Below are 27,878 nucleotides of genomic sequence, written 5' to 3' on the forward strand. Positions count from 1 at the left end.
GTGAGGTTGACTTCCTTTTCTTCCCTTTAACTTACAATGCTTAAGTTGGGCTCCCTCGCATTCAGCAAACACATTCAGCTGGGTCACGATGGTCAAAAAGGGGAAAAAAATCACACTGAGCTTTCTGCTGCAAGCTGCCTTTACAGAAAATGCCATGGTATTCCTGTGCATAGAGGCTTCAGTTTTGAACTTGTCTTGTGCTGCAAGGAGCCACTGATCCATGGATGGATGACGCAGTGATTGGAGTCTGCAGTGCCTCCATGCTCTGGATTTCTCTGGGCTTGTGCCCTACATTGAGGACCCTCTGGCTGTTCAGGGAGGGGACTTCAATTTCCTTTAATAAATAATGTTTGCCTATGTTTGGGAAATGCCAGTCATTTTGGCAGCTACTGAAAACTAAAGCATAAGGAAAGTAAAGATGCATGAGCACAATTTTCTTACAGAACAGTTTGTGTTGCATTCCCAGAGGGGGTTATGCACCTTTTTTACTGTGGGGTCGGAGGTCTGAACCGATTCCTTTCAGAGTTGCCTTGAAATTTCATTAAATAACTGCTTTCATGAGGGCTGAGACTTAATCAGGCAGCCTCCGGTACCTTGTGGAAGATGGATCCTGTCAAGCTAAATTTGGGATTATTTGTGAGTAAATTAAAAATAAGGTCAAAAAAGATACTTGTGGTTTGAGACTCATAAAAAATATTTGTCTTGGTACTCATAATACTTAAACTAGAATGATTCAAAATCAATGTGACAGAGTAAAAGGATTAAACACTGGCTTGGAAGCACATCCCAAGATGTCATTGTAAACAGGAAATCAGAACTGAGGGGGAGTATTTCTTGTGGGGTCTCCAAGATGCTTTGTGGGCCCGAACAGCCGGCTGTTTTAGGAGTGGCCAAGCAGCAAACAGGAGTCGGTGGTCAGCCTGGCTGGGGACGCACGGCCCCCTGGGCCACACTGACAGCCAGGCAGGCAGAAGACCACGCTCCTCCAGGGGAAGGAGAAGGAATAGCAATGAAATGTTTGAGCTGCAGCTGTTCCCTGTCAGAAGCACGTTAATTAAATAGGAGATGCTCCCCGGGTGCCAGAGCTCCTCTCTGGCCTTCCAGTCTGTACTAGAAGAGCTGCTCGTACAAGGGTGGGCCTGTGGGCCTTACCTGTTTTGGGTGACATTGCAGCAGAGAAGAACTTGAAATGCAAAAGAGAAGTTGCTCGTGGCTTGTAAAGAATGAGGCTGTTGTGGGCAGGACGCCTTGAGGTCCCTGACCTCCTAGTCAATGGAGAAAGGACTCTTCTTTGCTGTATGTCTGCATTCAGACAAAATATGGTTCACTCCAAACAAACATCCCAACATTTTCCCTGCAGCCTTTTCCATGTGCCTTTTGAACTCAGGAAAAAGATTTCTGCTGCTAGAGCACTGCTTTTCCCCTGCTGCCGAGTTTTCCTTTTAGCCTCTCAGCACAGGGTAGATTGGTAGAGCTGAGACTTGGGCAGAGGAGCAGAGGTTAAATGTGGCATCTGAGAGAATAAAAAACCACAGGCTGTGGGGCTTATTAATGCTGCTCCTTGTAAAACACATCTTACAGTGGTATGCATTTCCAGACCTGGATGTACATGTAGCTGGAAGGAAAAAGCTATAGGGCAACAGGGCATCCAGCTCTAGATAAAATACAACAGTCTTTCCATTACTCCCTGAGATACTCTTCCATTAAAATAATTAAACTTAGGCTCTCAAATCATCCTTGCTCTCTGGTCATGCAGGGGACCAGTTTAGTATTGTCCACCATTTAAAGCCTGCCTCAACTCTGCCACACAGGGGAGTCACAGCAGGAGGACAACTTGGGTTTGGTCAGTTTGGGACTTGGAGCAAGACCTAAGGGGGTTTACTTTTGTCTGGAAATAAGAGGAAGCCTGGGTATGATCATTCATTACTCCTAACACCATTGATTGGGTGGTCTTGACTATAACTGTGATGCCTTGTTCATGTTCTCTGCCTGCTGACAGTGCCTTCTCCTGCCTCAGCCCTGGTTCTGGCTGGAGGCAGAGGAGCTGGTGGAGGTAGCACAGGCAGCACCAGCCCTTGCCTGCAGACAGTGGGAATATTTTGATATTTCAGGAGTAAGGAGGTCAGGCTGGGTTTCTAGGCCCTGTGAGGTTTTTTTTTTTTTTTTTTTTAAACAACTTAGTTCTGTTTAGTTTTGCTTTTAAAGGGTGAAGAAAGGGGAAAAACAGCTTCCAGAAAAAAACAACAGCTCAAGCTCCAGGAGCCAGATCTTAGCATGAGAACCCGACCCAGTGTGGGGGAGGGCTGTGTCAGATCCCTGCATGCCCGAGGAACAAGTATTCACTGCCTGCCGAAAAGCCACAGAGCTCAGACCCTATTTGAAAGAGTAACATCTTTGATATAAAAAAAACAACCAACCAACAATCCAAAACCACCCATCCAATAAAAAGCCTCAGACATACAGGATCCCATTCATGGTGGGAGGGATTTAGTGGAAGTATTTTCCTTCTTTAAGGTTTGGCACAGCCTTAAAGGAGTCTCTTTAAAAGCTTCCAGAGCCGATTTTGGATTGTGTTTCAAATCACCCTTCCCCCCCAGGTTTCGTGGGTCCTCAGACAAGTTCCCAGAATAAATTAGACATAACGGTAGCAGGATTTATTATTACTTTTTTTACTTGAGAAGAAGGAAGGAATAAATGACACCAATTTCTGTAATGGAAAGAAAAAAAGAAAAAAGTGTATATCGGAAACTGCTGCTGAGTGACTCATGCTGCCAGACAAACGGAACCTCACTCATCACTCCATCTTCATCCTCCTCTGGTGAGAGAAAAAGTCTTGGAAAAATATCAGCTCACCCCCCCCCACCCCGCCCTGCAGCTTCTCCCATGGCATCCATACACAGGGAGACAGTCCAAGCCACAGTGATGGCTTCATGTGCTTCTTGGGGCAGGCAGAGTTTTTTTTTTTGTTTTAATGACCAACTAGGAAAAGCCTCTGAGGTGACCTTGGAAAAATGCATGCACCAAAGGAAAAAGCTGTGGAAAGGGGTGGGGGGGGGGCAGTGCTGGAGTCCTTCTGTGCTTTATGTTTGAGGATGATTTTTTTTTTCCCTTCAGAATGTTTTTTCAAGTTTCCACTGACATAGATTTGCAAGTTATTATTATTTTTGTTATGAGTGGGAAGAGAGGTGAGGATGCGCCATGAGAAAGGCGGAATAAACTGGGCACAATTCCGACTGAAATAAATGCTGCGTCATAAAAGTAAAAAGGGTAAGGCAGGAGGAAGGGTGGGATGCAAAAAAATAGTTCTGTTTCTCCTCTGTTTGGGAGAGTAATTAGCACTTTCATGAAGCATGTGAACTGTATTCAAATCAAATATGTTTTTATTAACATAAAAAATGGGGAGAGTATATATATATTTTTTTTCCTTCTCAAAACATCCTCACAAATATTTGGCACTGCCTGACAGAAAGGCACTTAAAATGTAGCTTTTCAGACTGCCTATTCCAGCCAGCCCTGCTGTGGGCATGAGGACTCTTAGCCAGTGGCAGCCTCTTCCCAGCAAATGCGTTCTCAGGGTGGTGGGGTTGAGCAGGTGCACACAATAGCTCAGCTCTGCCTCACAAAAAATCTTGCCTAAGGAGATGCCATGTTTTTACAGGCTATTGGTTCTTGTTTTTCCTGAACAGGTTACTTTTCCTTCCACCCAGAGATGCCTTGAGTTTGACTGTGCATGGTGTGAAAATAGCCATGAAGGGGTGTGATACTTTGTTCTTCTCTGCTTTTTGTGGTTGTGTTCCATCTGATGCCCTTTTTCAGATGCTCCCAATTGTCCCCTTTATCTTCCCATTATAACTTTTCCCTTTTTCTAGTGCCATTCACTGTCTCCAGCTCAGGTTTGCGCATCATTTGCAGAGCTGGAGGAGCTGCTGGGACACTGGGCAGGAGTGGTGGAAAGAGCAGAGGGTGGCCTGGTACAGCAGTTTGGGGTGGCCAAAAGCCATCCAAGGATGCAGGAAAACAGCACTGAGCCCCTCTGCCTAAGCCATGTCTTGGGGTACACACAGATACGATAAGAGATATTGCTGGTGGCAGCAGCTGCAAGTCCCTGACCTGAGTGGACCCTGTGGAGCTCATCTTGTGCTCATTCCCTCATTTCCCGTATCTTTCCCTGGGCTTCACAGCCCATGGCTCCAGAGCCAGCTGCTGTCCTTGTCCCCAGGCTGCTCTGTGCACAGATGAGAGAGTGGCCAACCAGGCTCCTGGACCCAAATGCCCAAGGGCAGAGCAGGGAGAAGGGCTACATTTCCCAGCTGAGGCCTAGAAGCAATTTTTGGCCGAGGAATGACTTTCATCTGGAGCACATTAGCCATGGGTGGTGCTGCCGGGGAGCAGCAGCTCTACTTAAGGCAGCCTCTGCCAGCTGCCTCTGGGCTCTCAGTGGTAGAGGGACTGTGCCAAGCTGGGATCTTGGGTGCTCTCCTGTGGGCTGAGGTCCCCAGGAGATCTGCTCCTGTGCTGGGAAGGCTTTCCTGACTGTAAATGCAAGGTTTGACCCACCTTCCCTCCCCTACCTCTTCCCTTTGCCTCATTCCACAGGAAAGCAATCATAGTATCAAGTGTTTCTTAATAACTTTTTAGGTTGATGACTAATTTTTCAGCCATGCTGAATGATGGGTAATAGTAAGATATTAAGCTCTGCTGTGAAATAGGTGTCCAAGTGAGAAAAGCATAAGGGAAGCTGTGCAGGAGAGGGTGGTTTCTGAAATATCCCAGTTTCAGGAAAGCCTCTGTCCTGAGATTCTGTGCCCGGGAAGCTGAAACCAATCCATTGCCAGGTAGAAACCCATAAGAAAATGATTTTTGGTGGAGCTCATGTTTGTGGCCTTGCCTTGCTGACTATGGGAGGGAGACCTAAGAGGTTTTTTTCTTTTAAAACCCTCATCCTACCCTAGGGGAGGATATTGGATTTCAATCCAGGCTTTTGAGATGGGCCTCAAACAAATGGGAGGGCTTGTGAAAAACATGAGGAAGTAAGATGTGGGTTTGGATCCCAAAACTCCTGTTCCTAACAAGGAGCCATGTGAGTGCTGCTTTGGAGGCTTTCAGCTCTGAACTGCTGGATGCTCCCTGTGGTGCTTGCATTTGTGGTGCTTTGCAGGCTCCCAGGCACTTTGGGCTGGACAAATTCACTGCTTTGGGCTTATGGTCCCCATTTGGGGACTCTGAGCTCCAGGCAGGCCTGTGCCTTGGTTTCCCCACTCTCCAGCTGCAGCCTTCCATGAGGATGTAGCTGAGGGCAGTGGGGAAGTGAGCGTGAACAGGATGAAATCACCTTTTTGTATAAGTCAGCTGATGTGCTGTATAAAATGCAGGTCTAGGTTCTGAACCTAGAATTTTCTTTAATAACAAAGCCCGGTCAATGAATGTAAAAGCCCCATGCAGAGCCTTTTACTGTGTTAGTCATAGCTTGAAGCCTTTATGTTCCCTCTTCTAATGGCAAGTATTATCCAGCATGCCTTGTTACAGTGCAGTCTTTGGAGGGTGTGGAAGTAATGATGGTGCCTGAATGCTGTTCCAGAGATCAGTGCTACAATTCACAGCAGATAATAGGAGCCACAGCCAGACAGATAATAGAACTGACTGAGATCCATTTATTGCTAAGAGACTGAATATTTGTACATAGCCCCAGCCACTCCACCCTCCATCACATTTCCCAGGAAAGAGGAGGGAAAAAAAAAACCCCAAAACACAAGCCTAGAGCAGAATGGGGAGGAAGAAAGATATTTGCAGGCTTTGATGCATTCATAACTTCCATTTTTTTATGGCCCTTGTCATAATTGAGCAAGAATGGTGTAAGTTGATAATGTATTTACAGACTGCCTGTGCAAGTGAGGGTGTGGGATGACAACAGGAAACAAGTAATGGATTTGGAATGGGAGCCTGTGTGAAGTCTAAACTAACATCTGAACCTAAAGCCATCTTTCCTTGCAGGTAAACAAGAAGCCTGATGGAAGGTTTCGGTGATGGGCTGCAGGCAAAGCCAAAGTCTGGGATTACAGCAGTAGTCACACTAGAAAAAGCTGACCTGATTCATAGCATCACAGTTCACAGCCACTTCAAATTTTCTCGGTTTTCACCAGCTTGCTAAGCTGCTTAGGCCTTGCAGAAGCTGTCTGGAGAGGTAATTTGTGTGCCAAAAGTTATATGTGTTGTTAAAGTTACTCAGGGTTTTTGGTGTTTGACTGACCCTCCACTCACCTTTCCCTGTCTTGAAGTAGTCTTTGCAGTTTTTAAATAGCATAAGAAGTTGGGGAATTTTTTTTTTTTTTCCTTTCAGAGTATTTTCAAATGTGATCTTTGTGCATGTGGAAGTTAAAATACTTATAGCTTATCTTCCTGGTGGTTGCCCTTTATCTTTCAAGGGGGCCCATGGCTGTGTTAGGCCCTCTCTTATTCTGGTCTGTTCAGTATTTGCTGTTTCTAGGATGATGGTGAGGAGAAAGACACAGGCAATAGTAAAGTCCAGTGCAGCACAAAGGAAAAACTGATGATGGCATGTTTTCATATTATTTTTCAAGGTGGCAGTGAGTAGGGAAGTTCAGCTGCAGTGTTCCTTGCTCTGGGGAAGGGTTGTAGTTTGGTGTGGATTGAGGAGAGCAGCTTTTTGGTAGTTTACTGATGGTCACTGCTGGCCCCTGGCAGCAAACCTGGCTGTGCTGAGGCCCTGATGGAGGTGGATGAGGTGCTGTGAGAGCTCCCTACCTGCCTGCTGAGCCATGACTGGTGGCCTCTCCCACTGCCTTGGTTTCCTGGGCCCTCTGTCAGCATGTGTCTGGGTGCTGCCAATAAAGTAAATGCAGTATTGCCCCCACCTTACCCTTTGCTTTGAAACATTTTGTGGCGTTGAGAGCATGGCTGAGAGTCTCTGGTCTGAGGCACTCATGGCTCCCAGATGTTGGGGCTGCTCAGCTGGCATGAAGTCCTTGCCAAGCCACTCTTCTGTGACCATTCATTTTTACAGTCCACAATTTTTCCCCCAATCATCCCAGAAGTACTAAGTCCTTTTCTTTGCTGATCAAACAGTTTGTTAGCAGCACTTATTTTTCTTGTGGTCCTTGGAGATCATTGAGCTTGTTCAGTAGTGGTCTAGGTTAGACTTTTGCTAAGGAGGAAAAATCAACTCTGATGTATAGGCAAACGTGTTCAGGTGCAAGTTTGTTTTCCGCTCTGGATCTGATCACATGCTGTCAGCTGTTGATAGCAAGTATGTGGGGGAGATAAGGGCTTTGATCACCATCCAGGGCTCCTGGGCTCTGTTCTTGGCTGTGAACAGGTATGTGAACACTGAGCACCTTGTGTTCTGTCATCAGGACTGGAAGCTGATTTGGGCAGGGACAACATCTGTGTGCTGGAGGCTGACAAATGCTGCCTGTGGTGGGCAGTGAGGGAGTAACAAGAGCATCTCTCAGAAAGGTGGATTTGTGTAAGAAAACGAATCAGCTGGGTGCTCACTTACCCTGGATACAGCAGGTGTTCAATGCTGGGGAGTCCTGACCTCCCCTGAGCTGCCCTAATAAGAATGCAAGATGCCAGACCAGAAATCAGAGTTCCCCATTTGTAGGCTTCTTCTCCACTTTCATATTTTCCTTAGAACCCAGAGGTCTGTAATATGGGGTATTGCACAAATCTGTAGCACAGCTCTGCAAAAGTCCCAGTATCTTGAGTAAATTAATGGAGGCATATTGTTTTCCAGCTGGTTGGAAGCTATCTTTGTCTTGGAGAGCCTTTCCTCTTGTGAGACTTCCCCTGGGAGGTTATGTGCAATGAGCCTTCTGCTAGCAGCAAATACTGGCCTTGAAGCATTTTCCCGGAGCTTTTGTGGAAGGTGAAGGGGTGGGGTTTCTCTTCTACACTAAAATTAAACATAAAATTGTACGACCCATCAGTTGGCCCTTTCAGCTGAAAGATCCCACCAATGCTCTGGGAAGACAGTCTTTGCTCTTTTTTCTCTCTCTCTTTCTTTTTTCTTTTTAAGATATAGGAAGGGTCACTTCAGGACACATGTTAAGACAACTGAACTACTCAGATACTAAGAAATAAGTTTGTCACAAAAGATACAGGTACATTCCAGGCTAAATTTGGATTTTCTAAGATGTTTTGTTACCCAAACTGAAATGTAAAGTTTAGATAGTGGACATTTCCTGACTCCAAGAGTAATTCATTATATTTATTCACATACAGTATGGCTCACTTACCAAAAGTCCTTCAGAGTTCTCACAACTCCTAGGTTTAGGTCAAACAGGCATATATTCTAAGAGGAAAGGAATGTCTTGAACTGTGCTCAAAAACAATGACTATATAGTTTAAATATCATTTTTAGGAAAAGCATTTATATCCCAGAGGAATGAGTTCTAGCAACTCCAGCACTGGTGCTGTATGACAAAGTATTACTAAAATGTTTTTCAAAGGCTGTACTGTCTCTCTGGAGATGAGCTCTTTCCTTGCCATCTTTTGGGATGATGGTGGCCAAAATTTTTCCATAGTAGGAGTTGGTCAGTGGTCAGTCTTCACCACAGTGTCTGCATGAAATTACTGTGACTTGTGGTCCCAAATCACAGAGGTATTTTTAAAATGTTGCTGTTAGGCTCTTAAATCTAAGCTTGGGAGGAGCTTTAATGGAAGAAAGAAAAAAAAAAAAGAACAACCCTATTTTCATTAAAGTTTAGGAGTTGGCAGAGATGGAGGCTGCCTAACCTTCAAACAGATGGCTGAAGCTCAGACTGTGCTTTCCTAGTGGCCAGCAAGACCTGAGCTCTAACTGCTGTTGTGGCTATAAATAAGTTGTGGACCACAGGCAAATTCTTGTGCTTTCTTCCTCCCTTCCAGAGTGGCTGAATTTGTTCTTAGAAACACAGCTGGTCCATCCTGCATGGTAGAGGCTGTCAGCATCTATGTGACCTACCCAAGCCCATGGCAATCATTTTTAATCAGATTGAGTCCCTCAAAGAAACAGGGAGAGGAAAGGTGTGGATGAAATGAAGGGCATTTTACTGTATGTTTTTTCTCAATTCAAGCCTGAAGTAGCACAAAAGAACCACAAGTTTTGATGTAGACTACTAGGTTTCTTGACAAAATGAGTGACCTTTTTTTAAAAACATTGGACAGGCTTAAATCCTCCTTCAAGCATGAGATCCTTTCTTGAATCATACCTTGCCTCTGCTCACCCTGAATAGTTAGTGTATGCTGCTGGAAGACCAAAGAAAGAGAGCAGCAGCATCACCATCACAGATAGAACAGAAGGACAAAACCCTGGCTGAAATCCAAGACCTCAGCATGAACTTACTTGCAGAGATGATCCAAAATGCTGTCTAAAATATGGCAGCCTGGAGAATTGGATGTGACCACCCAGAAACTCCCTTGGGTTTTATGCCCACACTGGTGACTACAAAACTTTTCACGTGCATTGTCTACCAAATGCATGTGTAGTTTCAAACAGAAGTACCTAAAAATCATCTCCATTAGTTTTGTTGCCTGGAAGTAGTGATCTGTGCTCCTTTTGTTCTAGATCTGACAAACGTTTCAAACATGAAGAATAAACAAAGTTTTAATAAGGCATGTATGATGAATTCCAAACATTGTTGTGCTTTGCCTTCTGCCATCAATATAATGGCTATAAACTGGTATTTTGATAATAAAAAATTAATTTGAATCTGTAGTTTGATACACCTGCAGTGATGCATAAGAGTGAGTGCATGAAGAATTGAGGCCTACCACTCTGCTACACTGGTGTTTCAGGTTTAATGGACAGCTGAGTAAATCTGTAGAACTTTTATCTTTCCTCTGTGTCTGTTTAGATCAACCCTAAGCAAGCAGACTGAAAGCTGCCATGTCCTTGACCTGTGTAAGACAAGCTCAAGAGTGTGAGTTATGAGGAACAGCAAGAAAGTCTTTGATGAAAGCTTGCCTGAGTGGTTCAGCAGGGAACCCTCGTTACATCAGGGCTCTGAGGTCGTGCAGCTTTTCTGTACAACAGAGTCTAGTGTGACCCACTTTGCATGTCCCCAGCTCTGGTCTGGTCCAGGTTTGTTCCTCATTGTAGTCTCCAGTGTTCAGCTCTGACTGGTGTGGGCACTGATGCACTTTGTGACCTAAATCCTGCTGAACATCTCTTTATACCAGAAGAGGCAGCCATAATTCCCCTGAAGCTGTAGCACAGACAGAACCCAGAACCTACTTCTAAAGGGTAGGTAACTTTTTCTGAATCCCGACTTGAGCCTCTGCTTCAAATCTGGGCCAGGTAGTTTGGTATTTCTCACAGAGGTTTTAGAATTAATCTTACTGATTACTGTGTACAACTGTAAGTAATGAGAGGTATTGCCTGTAACCATATAGGTAAAAGGAAAGGTCCCAGTCTGTTGCCTACAAATACAATCTACTGCCTAATTAGCCAGGTCAGAAAAAGTTTTCATGAGCCTGGTCAGGAGGTCTAGAGCTTAATTTGTCTCTCTTCTGCTGCTCTTTAGGGAGGAACAGGCTTTACAGGCCATTTCTCGGATGTTTGGCACTTCTGTCTTTCTGTGTCTCCCTAGGGAATGATCTTGGTCCTCATCTGAAAAACTATGGTGAGGGTCTCTTATTACAAGCATTGATATTGATCAGCTAGTAGCTGTAAAGAAAGCCCAGGTCCAGGAAAATCAGAAGGCTGATAGGCAGGAAATATCCCTGAATAGGAAGGAAATTTCCAGAGTGTAATTTCAGTTCCTTTGTTTGTATTACTGGACCAGATTCCCTGTTTTGTAGAACTGTGCACTTGAAAATAAACTGAAATATAAAAGAGAGAGAAAATTTAGTCATGGTAGCTTAAATCCTTTTCTTTTGAACCACGTGAAATGTCAGGAGGACAGGAAGCTCTCCCAGGGGTAATACCATCCAAAACTCTTGCTGCCTCTGAATTAACAAAGTCCCCAAGTGGACTGATACCACAGGATGCAGATGTTTTAGTTCTGGCAAGTAACATGGAACTGCAGGCCAAGTTTATGCTAATTTTTTTTTTCCATAGGCATTGCTTAAAAAAACAAAAACAAAAAAAAAAAAAAAAAAAAAAAAAAAACCAAAAAACCAAAAACCCAAACAAACCAAAACTAAATTCTCACCCAGACTCCAAGCCTTGTTTAGAAATGTGAATGGGTGTATGTTCTCCTGCTGGCTTGGTAATTTGGTAGATGTTAACACAATGTAAATACAGCACAATACAGTTTGGCATGGTGTTTGTAAGGACATATGGGAGCTATCATTTTTAGGCAACCTAGTACTGGGTTTAGTGCTTCTCAAGGGCTTCTGCTTTGACTGTGTGTGAGATTGGCTGTAGTGGGAATGAATTATGAAGAGCAGTGAAATGTGCATGTCTTGTAAACATGGTAATGTTGAAAGACCCAGATAGATGGGTAAATGCTTTTCAAAGCCAATACAAAAAAAGAGCGAGTCTGAGGTCAGCTGGCAAAAACTTTGAAATGTAGGACTGAGTGTTTCTCTTCCTGTTTGGGAGCATTTCCCTCTCATGCCATATGGAGAACAATCATCGATACTGCTTGTCGGTCTAGGCCTGGTCTGGCCCAGAAAAGAGGTGGGCTGCCAGCTACAGATCCTACAATGAGCCCATGTCTTCACTGCTCAGTGATTCCCTTGTGCAGCAGAAATGTTGGACATCTGTTGCCAGCCAGGAAAAAACCCCAAACCCTAGGAATGCGAGTATGAAATGCACTGTCTGAATCAATGAATCAAAGTTGCCACAATCCTAATTTACTGCATATGAGATGTTTAGACCAGCAGGGCCTCCCTGGCCTTTGCTAATATAACGTGTTGCAGAGCATCTCTCTGTATTGCATGACAAGAGATGAGGGGATATATGCAAGGCAAAATGCCAGCAGAGGCTTTCCAGTGCTGCTGGGAGGGTGTTTGCCAGGGCAAAATGGCTAGATGATACTGAGGCTCTGTCAAGCCCCAAACTGCAGGGGGGGGAATAAAAAGACAAAAGTTACTTACATAGTGGTCGTTGCAGTTGGAGGAGTTTCCTGCCTGACCCCAAATCTGGCATGTGGTCTAAATTTGCATGGGTGAGGAAAAACAAACTGACTATGTGGAAGGCTTCTCAGTGCTGGGAAGAATTCCCTGATTCCTCATCCCCCTTCCCAGCTCATCTGTACCAAAGATTGACCTCTGCTCTTTCTATCCAAGGTGAAATGCTTTGGGTGCCCAAGCTCATGGGTCAGAAGGAAAGCATCTCTTGTGGCCCATATCATAGCTGGAGCAAGTCTGAGAAAAGTCAATTATTGTGTCTTCTGCCTCTAAGGGACAAGAGAGCATCATGAGGAAGGGTGACAGCACAGGGTTTTCATTAGGAAAAAGGAAGGTTTCATGCAAAGCCAAGTTACTTTCATTGCTATGGAGGCTTCGTGGCACTGTAGTTCTTGGGTGTGGGCTCAGTCCCCCCATTGAGACTTGTTTATTCCAGAGCTCAGTAGGCTTCTGGGAAGTGCTGTAATAGCTGGGAGGAGATCCCATGGAGAGGGTGGATTCTCTGGGACACATGCTGTTTAACAATGCCACTGTCTGCAGAGAAACAGAAAATAAACAATGCAGAATCCCTGCCGTAAACCATGCACAAACACCAGAATATGAATAGCCTCTTGGAAGGTGGCTAGTGCCAAACAGCTTTGCTGCTATTGTTTATTGTGGTAGAGGAACTAGAACCAGCTTTTCAAAATAGGTCAATATTGCCCATTCATAATGGGTTAATGTTTTCTGCAGCTGAAACTGAAGTATAATGGTTCGTGGTGAAATGGGGGAAACATCTGTAGAAAGCAAATTTGGAAGCAATAAAAAACTGCAATGAATTAATTTTGTTTTATTCAGACATCTTGGGCAGGGAGAACGAAGGCCCTGTTTGGATAGCTATTGCAATTGCAAGCAGTAAAGGCTGAGAGATTGTCTCTGAGGACTGATCAGTGAAACACCAGGCAAGAGAAGCAGGTGAAAGCAGTCAGACAGGTGGGAGCACAGCGTAGCTGGAGTGGCTCTGAGGGTGGGTCCTTCCAACTCACAGTGTTCTGGGATTCTGTGTCACTGAGCACTGTCAGTGGCTCTGCAGGTAAATCAGATGGTGCTGAGGTCAGTGCTGTTGGCACTTCTGGGGGTGTTTTCTTCCAGATAAGATCTACTCTCCAATTCTTAGGATTGGATGTGTGTGTCTGGAGTGTGTTTGGTATGCTCTGGCATGAATCTGTCTGGCTCCATCTGAAAGGATTGCCCCTTGCACCCTCCAAGATCACCCTGTGAAGTGAACCAAAGTGCAGTGAGCAGGGACAAGCTGGAGATCTGCTCCAAAAGCCCCTGTTTGTCTGAAGGCAGATGCTTGTCTTGGTGCGCTCTAGGCGTGCTGACATATGTCTGAGGAGGGAAGTAGCTCCTGGGGCATGCCAGCTGCACATCTCTAAAGCCCAAAAGCACGTGCTTGAGCCAAGAGGCAGTGCAGGGTGCCTTGATGCTGCCAATTGCCTCTTGTGTTTATCCTTTGCATATGGATCAGCTGAGAGGGGATTGTTTTATTCTTCTGTCTGCAAGTTTTGGGCAACCCAGGGAATCAGTGGCTTTTGGAAAGCAGCTCCCTGAACCTTTGACAAGGCCACTGAAACTTATCTGTGGCCTCTGGGGAAGAATTGCAGGTGTTTAGCAGTGAGCCTGTGCACACTCAGTGCCTAGGTGGTAGTGACTCTCATTTACCCTCTACTCATCCATCCTAGCCATTTGCAAGGACACTTCATGCTGAAAGCAGAGAAGCAGCTGTTGTGTCTTTGAGTGAACTGGAGACAAGGGCTTTCCCCAGAGGAGCCAGGTCACTCTAAAATAAGATAAATCCCACCTATGCTAATTGCAGTGGAAAACTGAGAGCAGCTTGTGTTGGGCTGCTGTGTGTTGTCCCTAAGCAGGGATTATGCAGAGCAGCTGGGTTCCAGAAGGGCTCTGGAAAAAAAGATGCTCAGAAGGGAACAGTGTTTCCTGCTCTGAGGGGCAGTTTTCAGGTGTGGGGTTTTTTTGAAGATATATTTTTAGGAGCTGCTGGTATCTGTGTTTAGGTTGTGAGCCTTGGCGCCTGTTTACTATTCACAGATGCATTCTGTAGTGAAGATCAGTTTGTCAGCACTCTTTTTGATTTTTTGTTTTCCCCCTCCTACTAACATATGACCCACTCTGTGTCATATGAAGGAGACATGGATGGTATGTGACAGGAGAGGCTGCAGTCTGCAGCTGACTCTCCAGCAGGGCTTGGTACTTGGAACATTCCCAAGTGCAGCTTCTCCCTGCGGGCCAGTGCAGCTGGACACAGCACAGGGTAAGTGGTGTATCTGGGACACCACTGAGGTGGATGGGGTCTGTATTTTGGTGAAGTATGACATGTTGGAATTCAGCAACTCCTGCCCCAGATACTGACATGCTCAGCAAGAATAAACCCCAAGGGGTTATTCAGAGGTGGGTGAAACAAGATCCTTTTCCCTGAACAGCAGCAACGTAGCCTTATGCATTTGTGGCTGGTGAGTACAGTGGCAGTAACTTCCAGCAGATGTACAGTTGGGTCAGGTCCTAAACTTGATAGTAAGAAGCTCTCAAAGCTTAGTGCTGCACCTTAAAGCTCTTTAGCTCCTCCCTAACAGCAGGCACTGTAATGATTAAAGCTCTGAGATTGAATATACAAATGCCTGCAGCTGCTGGAGCTATTCCGTAGGTCAGATTTTCACTGCCTGGTTCAAGGTTACAATTCTGCCAGTGATTCCCACTGAGTGTTATCCCAAGGCACATGAGTACTGCCAGGGTTTGTGCTGTTCTTGCCAAACCATGTCTGCATTGGCCCTATTGCAAACCAGGTCCTGAAAGGAAAAGAGCAGAAATCATGGGGACCCTTTGGGCCTGACCTGCAAGCATGGCAATACATTGTTTGTCCTGCAAGCTCTCCAGCAATGAAGAAAGCAAATCCCAGTCTGGAAATAGCTTGTCTTGACTCTCCAGTCTTGTTAGAGTGCAGACTAATACTGCTTGCCCTGCTGCAAGTATGCTCTGAGCTTGCCTGCCAAGGACAACCATCCTTGTGTGTCAAGAAAGCCATGGTAAACCAAAGCAATGTACCCTTAAAATCATGCTAGACAAGCTTTTGAAAGCTCAAGAATTAAGGAAGTCTGGATGGATGAGAGAATCAAAAATTCTTGAAGGATTATCTGGTCTCACAGAACAGACTGAATTCTAGCTATTTTAGGAGTAGATATTTCCAGATTATTCTTTTAGGTACCCCTTCACTGAATTATTAGGCATGCCTGACAGTCTGCTGCATAGAATACCTTGAAGAATTAGGGAAATTTTATCTCTTCTCAAACACCAGGGAAGGGAGACATATGGAGACTAAAATCCACATCCTCAAAGGGATGTAGATTTGTAATTTGCACTGGAAAGTGGTGGAGATAGCAGGATTTCCTCAGGGTTATGGTTAAGCTGATTGACTTTTCTGGTATATAGGCATGTAATTGATTCTCTTGGAGGCTCTGGGTCTAAGCATTTTCCTTAGATAGTGTCTGTAGGGGAGGACAGAAATGAGCCTGTGTTTCCTGAGCCAGTCCTCCCTCAGTTGCTTCCCTGAATCACTGCTGCAGCCTGTGATGCTGTTTATTATCCTTGCCTCTGAACCAGCTGATCTGAGCTCCGTGGGCTCTGATTTTTTGCTAAATATATTACAGGAGTTGCCTTTCAGACTCAAAACACAAGACCCTTCTCTTATTCTTCCTGTTATCACCCTGTTTTTAGCTGTGCAGTCTGGAGTGCCTGGACTGGCCTTACCTCTCCTTGCCTAACCTCTCACAAACAGCCACGAATTTTTGAAAAGGGCCTTGGTTTGCTCTGCCAGCACTCCTTAATTTTGCCTTTCCTCCTTGCAAGCCACACTGAAGCAGCGCTTTGCTATTCTCCGGGAGGAAAATTTAAAAAAAAAAAAAATAAAGTAGGTCATGGTGTCATGTAAGGCAGCTGAGCGCTAACATGGAGCCAGGCGAGCGGAGTGAAAAAAACCCCTTGTGGGCTCGGAGATGATGAATGCCCAGCTGTGCGGGATAAACAGGGATGAAGGGATGGATGGGAGCGCAGGAGCCGAGCGCAGCAGGTGGAGGCGCCGGCGGCCGCTCCGTTCCCGGGCTGGGGGGCTCCGGCTCCGCTGGACCATGCGCCCTCTCCCGGCACAGGTGTTCCCTCTGGAACGGCTGTCCTTGCTTCTACAAGCAATGGTGGTGGCTGGTTTTGGTATTTTTTTATCATGGTTTTCTTCCCCTTGTCCCGCAGTTCGGTCCAAATAGCGCTCGCAGAAAGCATGGGACAGGCAGGGAAAATCACTCTTAGCAGACCAAAAAACCTTTGGTTGCAATTTTTTTTTATTATTTTTATTTTTTTCGTCCCCTTTATAGATTAGAGTCCCCTTGTTTATGTCAGTTGTTTTATTTTTTTCAGAATTAACTTTTGAAAGAAGGAGGGGGTTTTATGCCTGCTGGCTCTCTTGATTCTCACCCAGCATTAATCACTGGGCCTGCAATAGATGTCTTTGGAAGATGGACTCAAGCCTGACCTTATATCTGAGGTAGGATTCCACCCTAGTGTTTAAAGAGAGAAATTCAGGTCTGGAGATGTGGCTTATCCCAGTAAATATCCCTTAACTTGAAATACTGATTGCAATTTAGTCTGAATGATGGTCTTTGCTACATGCCTAATTTAGAATTTCAACCTATTAAAAAAAACCAAAAATTAAAACCACCAAAAACAAGGGTGAGAATCAAACTCAAAAGACAAAAACATTTCAGAGCTGTGCCAGCTGAGAGAGCTTGGGGTGTTAATCTTCTTGCTGTATTCCTGTAGATACGTGGATTGATTTTTAACTCTCACCAGCCTGTTAAGGCATCACTATTGTCACTCGAGACAAATTCACTTTGGATTTGCCCTGGCTCAACACATGTTGCAGGGCTCCCCGTCCTCCAAAACACATGCAGCAAGGACAATTTACTTCTTCCCCAGGTCTCATCCCCCAACCTCAGAACTGGGGTGGGAGCCCCCTGGGAGGAAGTGATCCTGGATTAAGAGGTTCAAACTGTCAATGCTTAGAAGTGAGGATTCTTTTAGAATATGGAGGACTTGATTTTTTTTTTTTTTCTGTAGCTCTATTCAGGGAACAAAAGTTTTCTGTGTAGGGCTGGCATTTAAATACTGTTCATAGCACCCATCCTCTGGCTATAAATGCCTCTTCAGCCCCTTGAGGCAAACCTTCCCTTGTACCCAGTGCTTGGTGGATGAAGCTGTCATGTTTAACAAGCTGAAATGTTCTTGTGGTTTTTCCTCACTCTTTCCCTGTATCAAGCAGGGCTGGTGGAACAGAGCTGGGCAGTCTCCTGGTATTGTCAACAATTGCTGCCTGAGCTGCACAGAAACCAGCGCTAAACTCCTGTGTCAGAATGTTTCTTGAAACTTTCATCTTTTCCGGTTCTTCAGCCAATTTACTTCTGCAAATGCTTGGAAATGCTGGTGAGTGGTGGAAGCAAGCAGCCTCCAGTCTAACCAAGGATTTCTACTGCTGCTGGCTCTGTAGAAGAGATTTTAAGGTCAGTTTTAAAATAGTTCTGCCTAGAAAGAGCTGGTTCAGGAGGATGGCACTAGCTAATATGCACAGAGCAGAGATCTGCAGCCAGCCTGTATCTGGTGTTTGAGCTGAACTGTGGTATGCAGAAAGCTCTTCTGTCCAGAGTGAGAGTCTCAGCAGTGCCAAGGGCCAATTACCCCTTCCCTGTCAAAAGTGAGTGTCCTGTTTATTGTTTGAACTGGCTGACTCAAAATTCCAGCTTTAGTCTGTGCTTCTAAAAGATTTTGGTTCCAAGGATCTTTGAATACCATGCAGACATCAACAAGCCTTCCTGGTGCCCCTAGGAGGCTGCTTGGTGAGGAGGATGCCCCTCACTTAAGAAAAGGGGCAACAAGAAGTGAGGGGGGGGTGACTGCCTGTCCCTGTCCTGGTGTTCCTGGCTCCTGCTGCCATGCTTGAGGCATGTGACACCTCTGTGCCTCCCCTCACAAAGGCTCTGCTTGTCCTGCAGTTCCCAGCCTGTTTTATGAGCGGAAACTGAGTCAACACATGGTGCTCACCAAACTCGGCCACTGTTGCTTCTTCTACCCACTAGCTGTGAGCTTGGAAAACAGTTTGAAACAGAAGCATAAAATGGGCTTTGTTGAAATGTGTTAGCTCACCTGGAGTCTCCAGAACCCGTGTGTGTATTTTAGGAAGCAGAATAACCCAACTCTACAACTTGCAGTATTTGGAAGAACAGCACAATTATGTGGCTGTTCCAGTCCCTGTGAGACTGGGAGATGAAAATAATGGTTTTTGAGGCAGTGAGTGGGGTGGAGAGACCCTTTGGGAAGTAGCAGTAGATTAAATGGCATCAAAGCATTGCTGGTGTTCATTTATTTACCTGAAGGTCTTTAGGTCTTCTATTAGGCTCTCCCTAATTATTTGCAAGGCAGTAAATCCAATCAGCATACTGAAAGAGGTTCACCCAGACCAAGAACTGTGTTTTAATGCTTCTCCTAGTACATTCTATTATAAATCGTGTTTAGAAGGTTGGCTAGTGCCACTTTTGTTTTCTCGTTTTTTTGGTGAACAGCAGGTATCCTGATAACCAGAGCTTCAGCATTTCAGAGCAAAATTTGTGCCAGATAGTCTCTTTTCTCATTTCTTCCCTTATTCCTTAAATACTAGGAGTTCTAACAAAGCCTGCTGTCAACCTTTGGCTTGGATTCTAAATACTGACCCACATCCAAATTTTGCAATTGGTTCCATTTGTTACAATGGATGGAACTAATTCTCTGGATCCAAGTACAATTAGATGAATCTAGATCATAATTCTGGGCACCGAATTTAAGAAAGTTCATTTCCTTTTATCTTCTCCTTCCATTGACTAATAATAGTCCAGTACAAGCCTATCCTCTTCAAAAATCTATTATGAGCCTCCTCAAAGGCCAGTGAAGCCTATAAAGAGAGAGCATGACAACCTGGGAGGGAACAGCTTGTCTTCACACGCTTGCAGGACCAAAGGAGAGGAAATACATACTTTGGGGGACTTCCAAAGAATCATCTTTCTTTTAGTTTTGCCTTATACCCTGGCCTCTGTATTTTAACCCACATTGGATTGTTTGATTGCCTGTTTTGACTTTTCCTGTTGGGAACTGCACAGCAATGTTTTGTGCACTTTTCCTCTAGCCAGCAGCTGGACCATTGCTTTGTGCTGCAAAGTGATGCAGATCCTGTGTGGTACCCTGTCAGTGTTAGGGATGCTCTGGGGCTAATGCTTCCAGCCTGGAATGGAAAGATCACAAAGTTGCCTGTTCTCTGTGATCACTCTGGGTTAGGTGCTCTCCCTCCTGCGAGATGGCTCCTCTGTCAACATCCCCAGCACAAACTAGACACCCACGGTGCTGACTCTGGAGCATGGAAGACAGTTTAATTCTGTTTCAGTAGCATAATTTCATTTCAGGATCAAGCCCAGTAGCAGCCCAGAGCTTGTAGGTTAGTTACTCTCCTGCTGAAATAAAATGCTGAGTTCACGGTGACCTTATGGTGGGACTGATTCGTTTTTTTTTTTTTCCCTGGGGACTGATTCATAAAATAGGCCCAGAGGAAACAGGCCAGGAACACATGCTATTCATAATAATGCCTCCAGAGAATAGCTAATTTCTTTTTCTCTTCCAAGGGTATTGTCAGGCTTGTGTACTTCAAAACAGATCTGGTACTGACAGTACAGATAAGTTAATGAAAGTCTGCTGAGTGTTTGGGGTTTTTAAATTTTTTCCCTTTAAGCTAAGGGTAATGATAAGTTCTAATGAAAACCTATTTTAAATTTATATTATTTTAACATCCCTTACTGGTAGTTCTGAAGAGCTTTGCCAGCTTGTTCCACATCTTGAACAGAGGATATCTTGGGTTGCTGTGTAGCAGCAGGAGAATGCACGAATCTTAAATTTCTGAAGAACCATGAGCCTAGTTACTCATGCAGTGTCAGGAGAGTCATCTGTAATTCTTTTACTCTACAGAGTCCTGGGGAAACAGCTGGAGCATTGTGTACAGTTTGCTTAGCACATTTCAGGGAAAATGTGGACAATGGGGAGATGCCAAAGGAGAACAGGGAGAACAATTGTAGATCTTAAAAACATAACCTCAGAACGAGGAGGGGGGGAAAGCTGACTTAACTGTAATTAAAATAAAGTACAAAAAGAGCTTTCAAAAAAAAGTAGAAAAACTCATGCATAGAGGGAGAAGGACACTGTTCCCCATAGCAATGGAGATAGGTTGGGAAATAATGCACTTAAATTGTAACAAGGAAGAAGGGTTGGGTGCTTTAGAAACCTTCCCAGTGGTAGACACTGATGCGCTAGTTTGAAATATTTGGGAATGTCATGGGGTTCTTTGTCACCAGAGATTTTTAAGGCAAGGTTAGCCAAACATGTTAAAAATAACATACCTCATGCTCAGTTGCCAGAAGTGACCAATATTTGCTTAGGGTACTTTCTAATAACTGTCTAATGCATAATTCAAGCTTTTTGAATTGTGGGAGACTCAGCCACCCTTAGCATTGCAAACCTTAGGATTTATAATAGAGAAAAGTATTTTTTAAGCTAAACTACCTTCTCTATTGACTTCAGCAGATCTTGGACTGTGTTTGCAGATATCAGAAAATAAACCAGGCAAAGACACCCAAGGTGTTGAGGCCTGAGACCTCAGCTGAAATGGGTGCTTTGAAATCATGTAAGAGGAAGCAGAATTACTTAGCCAAAATGTAATTCTCATGATGTTTAGCCCACATTAACTCCAGAGGGAAATGTCAGCTGGTTTTCCCAACACTGATGCTCGTTAGACCATGAAATATTTTTCCCTCTGGGAGATTCTTAGAAGTGAATTGGACATGTGCTGGAAAATGTAGGGTCCTGTATGGTTTGGAGAAAAGTTCCATTCAGTTGGGGCATCTGAACGGATGAGAATGGTGTCTCTGCTTGCACATTGGTCTAATGCAGGTCTCAAACTCTCCCTTGGTCCAGGATGTAGCAAAGCCTGTTCTTTTTGCATTACCTATGGAGATATCTCTTCAGGAATTACCCAGAGCCCTGCTCTAAGAGTATTTTTTCCAAGTGACATGCAGTCTGGTATGATCTGGCTTTGTTTTTAATGCTTTTCAGAGAACAGCTTTAATTTTTCTTCATTTGCTCTTTTTTCCTTATTATTCTGATGTAGAATATGCCACTCTGAAGCACACAGGATTGATTATTGTCATGGCTAAGCAAGCAATGCTACTTACCATGCTCTTATCTTTCCAGAAAGCAGCTGAGAAGCAGGCCTGTAGGCTTGCTGCAACTTCTGAGTGTGCACCTAAACATAGTCAGACTCTGAAGATGTTTAAGCAAAAGTCAACACATGTCAAAAAAGATTGTTGTAATGTTCCAAATACTCCTGGATCAGTCATGTACAATTAGAGGTCAGAATTCAGGCTGATATTGGGGTTTCTTTTGCATATGGCTGGGAATAAAATGTAAATGGATCCGAAGAAACTCTTAAATGCAGAAAAGTCTCTAAGCAAGTTTATTCTTGTGTTCCCATTTGGGAAAGGTAAAGCCATGGAACCCACCTGAGCACCTTTTCTGTTGTTCTCTAGGTTTGTAGATCCTGTACTCCTGAGTATCTGATTTCTTTGCCTGGTTTGGCTATCTTGTTTTTATCCTAGCTTCTCCCAGCTTCATTAGAATCTTGCTTGTGTCTAATCAGTCTGTACTGTCCGTCAACTTTTGGCTGCCTTTCTTACAAATCTGTGTAATGCAGAGATAGAAGCTGCTCCGGGAGGTTTTCCAGCTCAGCATGATGCCATACCAATATTAACATCTGAATGTGTGACCTTGTTAGTTCAGTATATGCAAGGTAGGTATTTTTTGTCTGTCCAATGCACTACTTATTATTAACAAGGTGTGCTGTGTAAAACAGTACCATTACATTTCTCCCAGCTGGAAGCCTTACTTTGATGTTAACTTACCCATTATAGGATTTGGGGAGAACTTGAGCCATGGCTTAGAATACAATTCTGGTAACAAATGATTCTGTAGCTAGGCATTAAGGCTGCATGATATCCTATAGCCGTTGTATCAACAGCTCATGACCAAAATCCTAAATTTATGTAGTAACTACAAGGATCCTTCTTTGTGTCATGGTTTGTTTCTTGTGGAACTTGCTGGAAGCCAAACAAAGTCTGCTATTTCCAAAACCGTCAGGGAGAAATTAATGAATCAACATAGTAAATAACTCACTGCTTATTTCCTGAAACAAAGAGCACCTGTAACATCCAAGGGGTAGCTGCCTGGCAGGAGGCTGGTGGCACTTTTAGGCATATAGGAATGTTGGGACTGGGTAGAGAGCTAGGGACAAGTGGATACACAGAACCAAGTGTGTGGTTTGGGCTATGAGACCTTTTTGTCGGGTGTTGGTGCCTCTTCAATGGCTCTTTCTGTTCCTTGATAATAAAGCCCATGTTTGTGTGGGATCTGACCTCAGGGGAGGTTAAGGCTTCTACTGAGGAAAGCCAAGTCACACTCCTTTCAATCCTGTTTGCTGTTGCTTGCAAGGCTGTTTCTATTTGTGTTGTCCTTTGGGTGGCCTGCAAGGTGGGAATTGCCTTAAGCTTGGTTTGTTTGGTGAGAGAAGGAAGGCCTGTTTGCTGAGTATGTTCTCTTCTGAACTTCAACTTTTACCAACTTAGTCCCAGCCCTCAGGCTAAAGACACAGGTGTGAAGTGAGGTGAGCTATAAAAAGCAAAACACCCCAAAACACATGGAGTAGGCTTGTGAATGGGGGAGAGGAGGAGGTTTGCTGCTGATTCTGGGTTGTGTGGAAGGCAATGAGGGTCTGGACCTGTGTTTCAGCAACCCAGGCTATCCTGAGGCCCTGTGTGCACCTACTGACAATGCTGCAGCAGGTAGCTGGAGAGTAGGGTCTCTCATGTAGGAGCCCTCTGGCTATGCCTGGGGTGGGAGAGGCTGCTTTTCTCCTTGTCTTTAAGGATTTAGTCTGCCTGGAGCAGAACAAATAATGTGGGAGCTGCCCCACACCAGCCCCTCCTCAGAGCAGGCTCAGAGACTGCAGCTTTCCTGTTAAACCGGTTTAAGGTCACCCTTGAAATCAATCTCACGCTTGAACTGTAGCCTTTGCATGTGCAAGATATTGCTTCTCTGCAGTACCTCAAGGAGCATCCATGGACAGAGGCAACTTTAGTGTTGATATTGCACAGACTGGTGTAAAAGAAGTGCTTTTCCTTCTTGGAGACTTTAGAGATAACAGGGATGAGTCTGTGTCAACTTTGTGTTTGAGTGGATTTGAGAGGAGGGTTATCTAAATGCTGGCTTCTCTTCTGGAGAAGTGGAAGTTTCTTAAGCAGCCGATGACTCAGCTTCTCTGGCTGTAGGCTGCAGATGAGAAATGTTGGCTTTCCAGATAATGAATGAGATTTTCCCATTTGGGACATACTTTGCAAAATGTAGGGCGTTAAAAATGGTGGTATGAAGGTCAGTGAGTAAACTCATATTCAGCCTTTGACCCTTCATAAGATGACATAGCCACATTGTAACCTTCAGTCTGATGGCCCAGAAGAAGATAGTGAGGTGATGAGTTTTTTGCACGTGTTGTTGAACAGCAAAAAGGATGAGCACAGACCTGCTTCTTCCACAGAAGTTTTTAATATACAATGAAGCTCTGGGAGATAAGGAAATACAGATAAGGTGCTCACAAATCTTGTAGTGATGCCTGGGGAGTCACTGTAGTATGACACAGACTTAAAAATGTTTGGGTGGTGGGATCTGAATTACAGACTGGGCAAGTGGCTTTTACTTTCTAGTGGGAAGTGGATTCCCTGCAGCAAGGTCTTTGCTCCACTCTTGTGTAATAATGACTTTCCCTTTGAAGACTTGCATTTAATGGCAATCTTCAACAAATGCTGAAGCAGAAACAGCTCTCTGACCAGAAATTTTGGGTGAGATGCCAGAGGAATGAGCAGAGTTAATTCCAGTGTGTCCCTTCCCAACACTGTGGCATGTAGTTGGGCTCAGTGGTGAATTCTCACCACAAATCAAGAAATACTTTGCAAGATGCCCTACGGAGCTGTTCCCTGAGTGACCTTGCTGTGCTAGGTCACTGCTACCCACTGATGCTAAACCATGAGTGGGGTTTGGTGGATGGGAGAGGGAGGTAATGTGGAAAAGGGATGTTTGCCCACTGGACCACTCTTGGTCATGGGATGCTGCTGTCGGGCGACTGCCAAGGTGACATGGGAAAGTATTTTGTTGCTCATTTAAGCAGATGAATTATTGCTGTGTCTTCCTAAAATGGTGTTTCATTTTTGCACTTTTTTCCTGAATAAAGCTGTCCTTGTTTCCTACCAGGTTCTGCTCCGGCATGTGGAGGAACAGTGCCTTGCTAGTGTTGCCAGAGATGCAGTTATCCAGAAGAGCAGGCAGGTATATGGGGGTGGTGATTATGGTGCTCTGTGCTTGTAAATGGGGAACTGTGTAAATCCATAGGCTATGGATGCTGACATCTCCTGACAAATGTCTTATAAATCTAGCAGTCACCTTGAAGGCAAGAATTCATTCTGCCTGGTCTGCCAGCCATACTGGCTGCCTCCAAAGTTATGCATGTTTTTCCTTGTAAATATTTTCAGTGGTCTGTTTTCCCAGGACCATTTTGCTTACCATCTTCTCCATCCTCCCTGTCTGCAGAGTAATTTTTCAGACCAAGGGAAGGGGAGAGGATGTTGTTTGTAGCAATCAGTGTTATAAACATGCCCTGTATGGTTATTTTGGAAGATTAACAGTTCTTGCTGTCACTCCGTAGAGTGACTTAGCTCCCCAGAAGCGTTCTTGGTTTTGTTCCCAGGAACAGGACAGTCCTGTCTTTCACCCAGCTTCCCTGCTCACTTGAGGAGAGAGGAAATGGAAGTTGGAGCAAGGATTCACTGTGATCATGACTTCTTGCTTCCTCATCCTAGCTCAACATCGAGCTGCCTGGACTCTGCTCTGCTTTAACACTGCTGGCAAAATTACACTCCTGCTACTCTTCTTCCTTGCCCTGGATTGCCCTCCCTGGTAGGGTAATGCCAGGAATCCCCTACTACGTGTGCAGCTGTGGGGGTGACACAAGCACAGCTTTGTGTTCCATGTGCCATTTAGAAGCTGTTTTCTCATTGCTGATGATCAGAGCAGCATCTGTCTCCTTGTTTACAGGGACGTAATTGTATGATCAGAAGAGCTGGGTTTCTGAGGCTGCTACTTATTCTAAATACTGAAATGGATTCCTGCACCAGCAGGAAAAATCTCATAATATATAGATAAGATCTTCTAATCTGTTCTGCATTAGAAAATAATGGAGGCAGTCCAAGTGGCAATAATGGAAGTTTGTCTGATGGAAAACTGTCAAGATCCTTTTAGCTACATGTTGGTGATTTAAGTTGGGCTGAGTGCTGTCCTGCTGAGCTCTTAGGCACAGAGGTTTGACCTGGGTGGGGACTGCAGATCCCTGTGTGCACCATTACCAGCTTGACAGGTGTGCTGGGCTGGGCTGTTCCAGTGCTGCCTCCTTCAGTGTGATGAAGACCATAAAAGGTGGTATCTTCATCACTAGTCCCAAATGTTGTCTCTAGTACTGAGGAGAGAGCCAGTCCTAGCTTTGGACTTTGAGTGCATACTCAGGATTGCTGAAGTAAGTGCCTGCAGCACAGCTGTGCCTGAGAACTTTTTGATTCATGTGTGGGACCTGGGTTTGGAGTCTCTCTAACTGAGGCTGCTTTCCTGTCACCTGCCTGTGTCTGGGCACAATCCATGACTTCTGTAGGTCTTTCTCAAAGTTGCACCTACTGTTTCCCATTCCTCATGGGAATCTTCATCCTGCCACTGATTGCCTGGTTTCTACCCTGCTTTTTTCATCTCCATAGCTCCATGGTCTTTCCCTTGTACAGAGGGATATGGGTTACAGTGTTAAGCTTCCTTGAGAAGCAGAGGCTGGATGAAGGAGCAAAATTTTAAGGCCTCTGGTCTCTTAATGTGCCTGGATAGAGTTCAATTGTGTGGCATCTGTGGGATATCTGGGCCCACACGGCTGTTTTTGTGGGCTTAGAGCTCTTTATGTGACTTCCCCTATTTTCAGCATTATTTTCTGCACCCTTCCTATTGCTTTTGTTTCATCTGTTGCTTTCTGGTGTGTGAGAACAGTGTCCAGCTCTTCAAGAGCTCTACCCCATGCCCAGCAGATAAAAAGGAGACATCTGTGGCTGGTGGTGTTCCCAGGACTGGAGCAGCCAATGCATAGCTGTCCAGTCTCCACCTGAGGAAGCAGGTAAGCATGTCTGGGTAACCTTGTGATAACTACAGAACAAACAGTCTGTAAACCAAAAAAGAGCTGGAGCCTTTTCCTGCAGGACAACTTGCCATTATAATGGGGGGGAAAGCAAGCAGAGGTGGCTTGTCCAGATGTTTTACTGTCTTTCCAAGTAAATGTATATGTGTTTAGGGTGTTGATTGCAAAAAAACCCCAGTTTTTTTTTTTTGTCAGTGGAGTAACTTACATGTCTGTTTCAATTCTTCAGAAAATATTGTGTCAGTGGGAGTGTGAAGTCTCCTGATCTCTTTTTACTCTTTGACCTTACTTAAATTACCTGAGTTCTCAGCAAGCAAAGATTAATTGAACACCTTTACACATTCAGTAGAAGCTCATGCTGCAGTGACCTTACTGATTGCCACTGACAAGAGCAGGAAGAATTGCATTTTTGAGCTTTTACAGACACAGCTTTTCATCACTGTGCTGGAAACAGATCTTGTCTCATGGGGAAGGACATGTTGGTGTGCAGAAGGAGGTGCTATTGTTTTCAGCTATTTTGGAGGTTTGAATAGCAAATAGATACTTTGAAAAAATAGCAAATTAGCTGTCAGTTGACAGTAGATGAAGCAACATCATTGCTGGTGTTCTTAAATGTTTGTTTTCATTGCAAAGGTTGTACTCTAGTTTGAAGTGTCTTCTCTGTGGCTTGATTTCTTCAAGAGAAGGAAGTATTGGCTAAAGAGAAGGTGAGGTGCTTGGATTAGATGTTCGGCTGGAGCTCAGAGTTTAGCTGTGTTTTTGGGTAGGCAGTCAACGACACATGACCACAGGCAAGCCATGAAACATGTCTATGACCTTGTCTTTATTTTATTTACTTGAATCTTAAGCTCTTTTGAACAGAATCTGACATTGCTGACTATTTGCAGAATGTAGTGCAGTGAATTTGCTTTGTGGGCCAAATCTTGGTGGACACTGCTGTTCTGCAAGCAGTAGCTCAAGCTCATCTGTTTCAGCTGTGTCATTAGCCTGCAGAAATCCATAACCTCTTCTGGAGCTTCCTTTGCACCCACCTGCATGTTTGGAAGGACTGTGCATCTAGACATTAGCAGAGGAGCTGAGAGGCTGAATCGAGAGGCTGCATCCCATTATTAAGTATTTGTGCACTTTCTTTTAATGTGTGTTGGCAGTGCTGGCTGCCCTTTGCTGGTGTCAAAAACAAAGCAGCCGATGCTCATCTAGGTAATGTGTTGTGTCCTTACAAAGTCATTGGCACAGGTTTCCCTGGCACTTATTGGGTTGTACCTCAGTGCCAGATTCCCTCTGTCACCTCGATGGATTGCAGTAACACCCAGCAGTAATGCTCTCCACAGTGCTGATGCTCTCCTGAGGCTGAGTCCTCTGGGCCATG

General features: G+C 44.7%; 2 long non-coding RNA genes across 5 annotated transcripts in view; one reads left to right on the forward strand and one right to left on the reverse strand.

Moving 5' to 3' along the window:
- The first annotated feature begins 4,441 nt into the window (after positions 1-4,441).
- Positions 4,442-27,878, forward strand: part of LOC137479928 (uncharacterized) — a 52,791-nt gene continuing 29,354 nt past the window's right edge. The window contains exons 1-2 of one of the 4 annotated variants that reach the window (XR_011002599.1): positions 4,442-4,535; positions 5,992-6,181. This is a non-coding gene — a long non-coding RNA (uncharacterized lncRNA). Of the gene's footprint in view, positions 4,536-4,574; positions 4,836-5,975; positions 6,182-27,878 lie in introns of those variants that run through there. The other 3 variants (XR_011002598.1, XR_011002596.1, XR_011002597.1) reach the window with 3 other exon arrangements.
- Positions 27,266-27,873, reverse strand: LOC137479560 (uncharacterized). The gene is made up of 2 exons (XR_011002341.1): positions 27,773-27,873; positions 27,266-27,565 (listed from the first exon to the last, which is right to left on the reverse strand). It is a non-coding gene; the product is annotated as an uncharacterized lncRNA (long non-coding RNA).

The sequence above is a fragment of the Anomalospiza imberbis genome, chromosome 10 (genome assembly GCF_031753505.1).
Source record: "Anomalospiza imberbis isolate Cuckoo-Finch-1a 21T00152 chromosome 10, ASM3175350v1, whole genome shotgun sequence".
NCBI lineage: Eukaryota > Metazoa > Chordata > Aves > Passeriformes > Viduidae > Anomalospiza > Anomalospiza imberbis.